The following is a 10,906-nucleotide window of genomic DNA, read 5'->3' on the forward strand; positions in this document are numbered from 1 at the left end:
GGGCACTAATCCCGTGAGGGTGAGGGCTCTACCCTCATGACCTAATCCCCTCCCAAAGGCTCCTCCTCCAGATACGTCACCTTGGGGATTAGGTTCAACCCAGGAACTGTGTGGGGAACACACATTCAGGCTACCGGTAAGGGATGTTACAGGAGGTGGCTGCACAACATTGTGAGGGAACCAAATGCCATTGAATTGTTCGCTTTGAAATGGTTAATTTTATGTTATGCAAATTTCACCTCGATAAATTCTTTTTAAAAAGGAAGAAAGAAAGAGAGATGGGGGAATAGAAAAAAAGAAAGAAAGGGAGGAAAAGAGGGAGGGAGGGAGGGACGGGAAGATGCAGCAATACATCTCAGAATCACAGATAGCGTGGAGGGTTTTTGAGCGAAGAGCCTGTGTGGAGGGGCCTGTGCTAAGAAAGGACACAGTTGACAAGGAGCTCGGGCAGGTACTGGCGAGAGCCCCAGGCACTGGGATCCACGTGGCAGCGCCCCTGCCCGCCCGCCCCAGCAGACCTGCCGTGCTGCCTTCTGGCTCCAGGGCCCTGGGCTGTGATTTCGAGTGTGTCCCTGAACCACCGGCACACCAACTGCCATGCGCTCCAGCCTCCACCGCCCACCCTAGGGCACAGTCACCCATCCCACCCGCCCTAACAACCAGGTATTCTTTTGATGCTACACACTGTTAACTAAAAAACAAATGAACAAGGTTTATACTTTGGAAAAAGGAGAGCTTTATTCCTCATAGAGGGTAGCAGCCTGTTGGGCGGCCATTCCAACAGGTTGGGAAGCAGAGCCCTGTTAGATCTGGTTCCCCTTGGCCCCAGGAACAGAGAGGCAGAGTCACTGAGGCTGCAAAAAGGCAAAGGAGTTTATTAACTAGCCCCGGGCCAGGGTCCAAATTCCAGAGCACCAACGCAGTGGCCTCTCCAGGAACTAGGACCCCACCCTGGGGTAAAGATTAGGCTTTTATACTTTTCTGTAGGCTAGTTTTCACACGACACGTTAGTCTGCACACGACACGTTATTCTGCACACAACACGTTAGTCTGCACATGACATACCAGTCTGTACACGACACACTAGTCTGCACACGACACACTAGTCTGCTCTTTATCCCCCTTCAGTTTATTTGTTCCTTTTGTTTAGAAGTGGCTGATCACGTTGGCTTCAGGTTTGTTGACTCCAAGTTTCGGGCTTTTTGCACTGGCGCCAGTTGTAGTTAACATCATCCAGGGGAAGAGGAGGGTCTCCGACGCGGGAGGGGGAGCTGTTGTTGCATACCTTCTAGTTTTTGGTTACAAGCGATACTGGGAACACACGCCCTGCACAAGCCGTTCATGCGCTGATCATGTCTTGTTCTTCTTATCTACTTAGTTGGTTGGAGGGCACCTGGATTCTCCAGCCCTTTATCAGAAAGCAACTTGCAGTTACCTCCCCGGGGCTTTGCTTTCCTTTACTTTAGTGAAGCCTGCCATGGCTCCACTTACGCTAAGCACCAAGCCAGCAAGCCATATATACAGAAGCAGAACTAGGCTTCTCACATCCAGGAAGCCTAGCCTATCATGGAGTTACCTTTGTTCTTATCTCTGTTTTTCATTCTGATTAACTATATTTATTAAACAACTAAAAGCAAGCATAGTCACAGAAGCGAATAGCATCAGTTAGAATCAAAGAGAGCACACATTTTCCTACTATCAATTCCTGTTCTTCAGCCCCAGCCACGAAGCACAAAAAGGAACGGGATTTTATCCTGAGCAGGGTGGTCAAATATGCGTATTCAACAAGCTATAGGAGGAGTCATGAACATTTACGCAGGGAAATCACACACACGTAATTGTGCTTTCTCCCATCCCATCATGGCTGGGAACTCAATTTTAAGGTATTTCTGGGATCCTCTTGGCCAAGAGTGGTCCATTCAGTTAGCAGAGGGCTTCGGATTTTGTTTGTAGTTCACAGCACAATGATGATCTTTTAGTTCACTGGTTCAACAAGCTGGTCAGAGGCCGGTGGGTGGAAAGAGCTCCACATCATGGTTTTCCAGTCATCTCTGCTCAGAAGGCGGATTCTAGAACACCTGTCACAATCAGAGCAGTGTCTCGTTGAGTATGACTCATGTGCCAATCACCTTCGTGGATCCTGTGTACTTTACTCCTCTCAGCAACCTCAAAAGGTAGATGTTAATATAATAATCTAGCTTTGACAGATGAGGAAATTAAGGCTTGGGTTTCGGAGGTTCAAAATCAAGCAGCCCAACTCCTGAAGCCGTCTCCTCACCACCCCCAGCTGCCATCCTGCCAGGAGTAGGTGCAGGGAGTTTGCCGTGACTTCCTTCAATCCTTTGCGCTGCCACGCGATGTAAACTAGTTTTAACAAATGTCTCCAGAGAATTCTTTCTGACTTCGCCACGTCACGTCCTGAAGGATTTTGTAAGCCTAAATCTGACCTGTTTAAAATCTCACATGGTGTGGTAAACTGAAAATGTCCCCCAAAAGATATCCACGTCCTAATCTCTGGAACCTGTGCAGGTTATCTTACGTGGCCAAAAAAGGGATTTTTGTACGTGTAATTACTCTAAGGATCCTCAAATGGAGAGATGATTTTGGTTCATCCAGGTGGGCCATAAATGCAATCGTATGTATGCTTATGAGAGGAAGGCCGAGAGAGATTCGACACAGAAAGGAGGCACTGTCACCACGGAGGCAGAGACCAGAGTGATGTGGCCACAATCCAAGCAATGCCATTGCCATTTCTGGAGGCCAGAACTATGAGAGAATAAATTTCTGGGTTTGTTTTGGTCTTGTAATTTTTTTCTTGCTAGCCGGACATGGTGTACCAGGTAAAAGGAACTGCATTAAGCAGCCCTCTAGTAATGCGTGGTGAGATGCGGTGGGAGGGAAAGTGTTTTATGGTCCTGAGATTAGGTCTCAGGCTCCGAGTGAGCCTGTGCCTCGGGACTGCAAACTTCCCAAGTGCTTCTCAATAGCTCCCTCCCTACCATCAGGTGGGACAAGATAGAGAGCTGGCCTCCGTCGGCTATTCCCCCTCCCCCAGGTCAGTTAGGCTCTGAAAAAACTTCAGTAGATTAGGCTCTGGTAACATAGTTTGTGTTAGGTCTTGTTCAGTACAGAAAACTCTAGCATTATTTCAAAATGGTTCCTTGTCTCCTCCCGTTGCTGAATGCCCAGAATTTTTGGCTAATCTTCATGGCGAGAACCTGGTCGAGCTCCTGGAGGTAAAACTCACAAAAGTGTTGTCAATTACAATTTAGATTTTTTTTTTTTTTTTTTTTCCTACCCTGGCACTGGTTCGCACGGAGGTTTACGTTTGTGGGTGTCTGCTCCATTAGTTGTGATTCTCTGTATTTGCCTGTCTCTCCAATTTAGGGGGTAGGTGTTTGCCCTGTGACCTCACTTCTCTGACAGATCTAAGAAGAGTTATTGATTTTTCAGCTTTTTACTTACTGTTAGGATGGAGTGATGACTTTCAAACTCCTTACGTTCCAGACCCTTTAATTCGTTGTTTTCTTGCTTGTATACTTTCTGACCAGAAGTTGGCTGTAATTGTTATGTTTCTTCCTTAGTATGTCATGTTTCTGTTTCCTCTGGGTGTCCTTAAGACATTTACTCCTTGGCACAAGTTCAGGGACACAGACCAGTGGAACACAACAGAAAATCCAAATATAGAACCATCCTCATATAGTCACCTAATTTTCGACAAAGCGGGAAAGAATATACTCTGGAGACAAGAATCCCTATTCAACAAATGGTGCTGGGAGAATTGGTTAGCCACTTGTAGAAGACTGAAACAGGACCCACAGCTTTCACCTCTCACAAAAATCAAATCACGGTGGATAACAGACTTAAACCTTAGGCGTGATACAATCAGAATTCTAGAAGAAAATGTAGGAAAGACTCTTACAGACATTGGCCTAGGCAAAGAATTTATGAAGAAGACCCCCAAGGCAATCACAGCAGCAACAAAAATAAATGAATGGGACATGATTAAATTAAAAAGCTTCTGCACAGCCAAAGAAACAGTCCAGAGAATAAACAGACCACCTACAGAATGGGAAAAAATTTTTGCATACTACACATCAGATAAAGGACTGATAACAAGAATCTATTTAGAACTCAGGAAAATCAGCAAGAAAAAATCAAGCAACCCTATCAAAAAGTGGGCAAAGGACATGAATAGAAATTTTTCAAAAGAAGATATAAAAATGGCTAACAAACATATGAAAAAGTGTTCAACATCTCTAATCATCAGGGAAATGCAAATCAAAACCACAATGAGATATCACTTAACCCCAGTGAGAATGGCCTTTATCAAAAAAACCCAAAACAACACATGTTGGCGTGGGTGTGGAGAGACAGGAACACTAATACACTGCTGGTGGGACTGCAAACTAGTGCAACCTCTGTGGAAAGCATTATGGAGGTATCTTAAACAGATTCAAGTAGACCTGCCATTTGACCCAGCAATCCCATTACTGGGCATATACCCAAAGGAAAAAAGGTCATTCTGTAACAAAGGCATGTGTACCCAAATGTTTATAGCAGCACAATTCACAATAGCAAAGATGTGGAAACAACCCAAATGCCCATCAATACATGATTGGATTAGTAAACTGTGGTATATGTATACCATGGAATACTACTCAGCTATAAGGAATGATGAAGATACAACATCTCTATGGTTCTCCTGGAGAGAGTTGGAACCCATTATATTAAGTGAAGTATCCCAAGAATGGAAAAACAAGCATCACATGTACTCACCAGAAAATTGGTTTCCTTGATCATCACCTAAATACAAATCTGGGAACGACACCAATTGGACATCAGACTGGGGTGGGGGGTGGGGGAGGGGATGGGGGTATGCCTACACAATGAGTGCATTGCGCACCGTTTGGGGAGTGGTAACACTTGAAGGTGCTGACTCGGGAAAGGGGGGATGGGGAAAAAAATATGAAACTATTGTTTTTAAAAAAAAAAAAAAGGAAAAAAAAAAAAAAAGGAAAAAAAAAAAAAAAAGAGTTCAGATGATTCAGAAGATTCTGAAACCAGATCGCTCATTGTTTACAAATCCCTCTTGCCTTTTTTTTTTTTTCTTTTTATTTCAGGATATTATGGGGGTATAAACGTTTTGGTTACATGTTATGACTTTGCCTCACCCAAGCCAGGATAAAATATAGGACACCAATATGAAAATGAATATAAAAATGAAAACTGCTAAATAAAAGTTGATACTTTTGGAAAAAAAAAAAAAGACATTTACTCTTATCTTCGGTTTCAGCAGTGTGACTTAAGATACAGGATTTCTGGAATTCTAGAGTCTGTGGTCTATTGTTTTTCATTAACTTTGGAAAATTCTTGGCCATTGTCTCCTTTGATATTTCCTAGCCCCCAGTCTGTCTCTACTTTCTCTGGGACTCCAGCCTGCTGTTGGAAGCACATGCCACTTAGGATTTTCACAGCAAGAAAGAAGTCAATATCTGGCTCCAAAGCTTCATAGGATAGGCCAACTCTCTTATTAAGGGCTAATGCAGCTGGTGACTTTGAGTGGAAGCCAATGCTTCTTTATCATTCTGAAAACCCTAGGTCCCTTAAGAATTATGCCAGATCTCCTGTGCTTGTGCTCTAGAAATGGAATGGCAAAGCTTGGGTAACAGCACGTCTCTTTACAGCATGGTTTACTGAATATTTAAAGCCTACTGTTGAAATCTGCTCAGGGAAAAAAGATTCATTTCAAAACATTACTGCTGATTGACAATGTACCTGGTCACCCCAAAGCCCTGATGGAGATGATCAAGGAGATTCGGGTTGTTTTCATGCCTGCTAACACAATATCCATTCTGCAGCCCATGGATCAAGGAATAATTTTGACTTTCAAGTCTTAATATTTAAGAAACACATTTTGCGAGGCTGTACCTGCCTTAAGTAGTAATTTCTTTGATGGATCTGGGCAAAGTAAATTGAAAACCTTCTGGAAAGGATTCACCATTCTAGATGTCATTAAAAACATTTGTGATTCATGGGAGCAGGTCAAAATATCAACATTAACAGGAGTTTGGAAAAAGTTGTTTCCAACCCTCATGGATCACTTTGAGAGGTTCAAGACTTCAGTGGAGTTAAGTCACTGCAGGTGTGGTGGAAATAGCAAGAGAACTAGACTGAGAAGTGGAGCCTGAAGATGTGACTGAATTGTTGCAATCTTGTGATAAAACTATAATGGATGAGGAGTTGCTTTTTATGGATGAGCAAAGAAGGTGGTTTCTTAAGATGAAATTTACTCCTGGTGAAGATGCTGTGAACAATGTTAAAATGACAACAAAGGATTTAGAGCACGATAAAAGTTTAGTTGATAAAGTAGTGGTAGGGTTTGAAAGGACTGACTCCAGTTTTGAAAGAAGTTCTACCCTGGGTAAAATGCTATCAAACAGCATCACATGCTAGAGAAATCTTTCGTGAAAAGAAGAGTCAACTGATGCAGAAAACTTCAACTGTTATCTTTTTTTTTTTTTTATTTCAGCTTATTACGGGGGTACAAAAGTTCAGGTTGTATATATTGCCCATGAACCGCCCATCCCCCCGAGTCAGAGCTTCAAGCGTGTCCATTCCCCAGATGTTATCTTAAGAAATTGCCACAGCCACCCTGATCAGTCAGCAGCCATCAGCATCAAGACAAGACCCTCCACCAGCAAAAAGATTTCAACTTGCTGAAGGTTCAGATGATCGTTAGCATTTTTGGCAATAAAAAGTATTTTTTAAGGTACATACCTTGATTTTTTAGACATAATGCTATTATTGCATATTTAATAGACTACAGTATAGTGTAAACATAACTTTTATATGCACTGGGAAACCAAAACATTCATGTGACTTGCTTTATGATATTAGCTTTACTGTGGAGAACCCACAACATCTCCAAGGTCTGCCTGCACATCAGACTGATCTTGTCCACCGTTCTCGGATGCTCTGCATTGTCTCCTCACCACTACTTTCTTTTTCCTTCTTGTTTCTCAGTTTAGATCATTGCTATTGACCTCTCTTCAAGTTCACCGGTTCTTTCTTTAGCTGTATCACGTTTTCTTAAGAAATTCTCTCTAATATTGTGGGTTTTTAAAATGTAAGTGTTTCCCTTTAACTCTTATCCATTTCTCTGCTGAAACTTCCTCTGTTCATGACTGAGTGCCTTTCCTACTAGATACGTTAATGTATTAATCAGTTGCCCTAAAGTCTGATAGTTCCAACATTTGTGGCATCTCTGAACTGGGTTCTGTTGATTTCTGACTGAGTGCCAGATATGTGTGTGCAACGGAAGGAATCAGGTAGATTGTGTTTACACCTGGAAACGCACACATTTCTTCTGTCAGACCGTTAGTTTGGGGATTGTGTCAATGCAGACACACATTTGTATGAGTCTGGATTATATTGTTGCTGTTGCTATCTTCAGTACACCATAGGCTTCAAGTTCCAGTGGTTGATTGCTGTTACCTTGTGCTTACCATGTACCTGGAGTGCAGGAGGACTTTTGAGTCCCATCCTCAACTTTGAGGGATCCCTGTATGTCTACAACACAGAGAGGATCTATGTTTACACTCTTGCTGCTTCCTTAACAATAGACTAGTGCTCCTTGTTACTTAGTGCGAGGCCCATAGCACTAAGCAGGGACAGGAAGGTTTTTTTCTGTTGACCTTGGCTAGCCTCAGTCTTAGGTTTTGTGTGCCTGGCCCTCAGGTATCTATGGTTTCTCAACATTCCTGCTCCATTTCCCAGTAGTAGCCAAACGCTGACTTCAATATAGTGTTGGTCTTGCGTGAGAGAGAATTCATGCCCATCCCCCAGTGATAGCAGAGCTCATTTGCTATCAGTGTGGGATCCTGGGCCCAGATGGTTTTTCTGTCCCTCCTACAAGGTTAGATAATTTTTGCTTCTACTCCTTCTCTAGCAGTAATGATTCCTTATCTGGTCCTGAAGGCAAGAGAATTTCCTACCCCTTTCCCAGAGGCAGATGGGTTTTACCTCTATTCCTCCCCCTGAAGCAATGGATTTTTGTCTGGGTCCTGGGGGTGATATGGTTTGTTGCTCTTCCCACCATAGCTTAAGGCCTTTGCATCATTTAGGAGAAGGGCCTAGGGAAGGTGGGCAGGGTTTCACACCTTTACCCCAATAGCAGCCACTTACCTTCTGCATACCTGATCACCAGTTGAGACTTTCTGGTCCCCTGCCCTGCTCCAGTCTTTCTTTTTTTTTTTTTGAGACAGAGTCTCACTCTGTTGCCCAGGCTAGAGTGAGTGCCGTGGCGTCAGCCTAGCTCACAGCAACCTCAAACTCCTGAGCTCAAGGGATCCTCCTGTCTCAGCCTCCCGAGTAGCTGGGACTACAGGCATGTGCCACCATGCCCGGCTAATTTTTTCTATATATATTTTTAGCTGTCTATATAATTTCTTTCTATTTTTAGTAGAGATGGGGTCTCGCTCTTGCTCAGGCTGGCCTCGAACTCCTGAGCTCAAACGATCCGCCCACCTCGGCCTCCCAGAGTGCTAGGATTACAGGCGTGAGCCACCGCGCCCGGCCTCTGCTCCAGTCTTTCTTGTGAGCCTCATGTGGGCCCTTGGGAAAGAATTTGTGAGGGTGTATCAAGTTCCCTTATTTGAGACTCTCAACCATTCCAAACTGGTACACTAGCCCATATGTAGCCTTTAAGTATTTGTTAAAAATTTTTGCTAATATTTTCTTACCTGCTTGTATAGTGACCACCTCTTTCTCTTGGGTTCTCCCTAAGATGAATAGTTTGGATGTCCCATTTCTCTTTTGAGGGTGTACTGCTCTGTGGGATTCAGTGTACTTGTTTGTCTTGCAATCTCAGTTCTTTGATATGCTCAAGAAACACTGTAATTTTGTAGATTACCCAGCCTTTTCTCTATGTTAAACTGGGAATGACAGTCTCTTCAGGCTTTCTATATCTTCTTCAGAAGCAAAACACTGACTACTTCTACTACAGTTGAGTTTCTGTTTTTTCTTAAGTCAGTATTATTTTCATCACTGCACCCATTAAAATTTGTAATTATTTTTACTTTGTCTCCTCTATTAGACTTTTACCCCATAAAAACATATACTATATCTCTTCATCATTGCAATCCCTAATACCTAGCACCATAATGGACACATAGTACTCAAAATGCAATGGAATGATACATATGACAGGTATTTTTGAAAACAGAAAACATTAACCCAACATACAGAACATATTGGCGAATTAAAACATCCATAGAAGCATTGAGGAACAGAGGGAGAGGAGGGACAAGACCCAAAGTTAAAATGGGGAATTATATTCTGAACTACATGTTAGGTTTTCATTTATAATCTGCATGGAGAATCTGTCTAATGTTAGGTTTATTCCAGGTGGGAACCCGAAAAGTATATATAGGACAGAATGTGGTTAATGCAGAACTTAGGCTTGTATAACCATAGCCGCAGGAGTCTGGGGAGTCCCCGGACTTTGTAGATCTAACAGCCAGCTGCAGCCAGCATTTCTCCCCGCTCCTCCCTGATGGAGACCAAGGCTACCCCTCCCTAGCTCTCCTGATAAGGACGATGCCGGAGCAGAAAGATGGATACGACTGGGGCGAAGGGGTCCGGGGTGAAGGGGTATAGAGTTGGCTGTTTGAAGAAGAATTTACTACAAACAGCTCTTCCGCCCACCGTTCTCTGCCATACATGAACTACACATAGCAGGAAGCAATTCTTCACCTGCCAGTTTGGCCCAGAAACAACTGAACAGGGCAGGTGGGAGGGGGTCAGCTATCTCCGTTTATAAAAACCCTCACTAAACCCCCTTCTGTGCTGACTGCCTTTTTGGACTCGGCCCACTCGCACCCAGGTGAAGAACCCAGCCATGTTGCTCCCACGTAGCCTGTGTGTGAAATGTGGCCTTTGGGTCATTCACTCTTTCATCTACAATGTTGATCAATTTCAAAACATACAGCACAAACGAGAAAGGAATACCCCAAACCATTCTTCTTCAATTAAGCTCTAAGAAAAACTGAAATAAACAATATAGAAAACATAGATCAGTAATTGCTTATTGTTTATTCTTCTTTTACAAAAAGACACTTCCAAATAAATATAAAATGGCATATGTCATAATTAGCAATGGGCAAATACACATTTTCTTGGTATTCTCCACAGAAATAAACTAATAAAATTTTCAGAAGCACACTCATCCTACACCCCTCCCACCCTCTAAAAGGAAAAAAAAAAAAGGTCAATTCTTTTAATTTCCTATACTTTTTAACAATGGATTCTCAAACTAATCTAGGACTATGCAGGGACCACGACATCTGAATCAACAGGTTAAAAAAAAAATGTGTGTACACGCGCATATTCATGCATGGGCGTAGACACACACAATATGCTGCCCAGAAACTCCAACTCATGAATATTCTTACAAGTTTTTCATTTCTTATACTTTACGTGAATAGTCTGTTCTGTTCAAGTCTGCATGGCAAATAAAACAGAAAGCTGAGTACAACACGTGTGTGTATATACATATATATATACTTTTCTGTACTAAGAGAAAGCATTAAATACAGGTATTTTTAATATACAGTGAACATACCATGTGTTTTTTTAAAGCTAACTAAATTCTGATTTCCTATACCTTAGAGGTGATACAGAAGGCAGACAAATACCAAAACTATTTGTGACCATATTTAGCTAATAAAACATACTCTGCCTATTGGCTCACAACAATATACCAGAATTGAACAATGATGAATATCCAAGTGTTATTTGTTTCACTAAAATTTATCTTCAGGCTAATATCTGAAGCACATTGCTAATACTTTCAATTAAGTACTCTTATTTAATGATTTATCTATCAAGTGGAAATATGTACAAC

This window comes from Eulemur rufifrons, chromosome 8 (genome assembly GCF_041146395.1).
Source record: "Eulemur rufifrons isolate Redbay chromosome 8, OSU_ERuf_1, whole genome shotgun sequence".
In the NCBI taxonomy this organism is placed as follows: domain Eukaryota; kingdom Metazoa; phylum Chordata; class Mammalia; order Primates; family Lemuridae; genus Eulemur; species Eulemur rufifrons.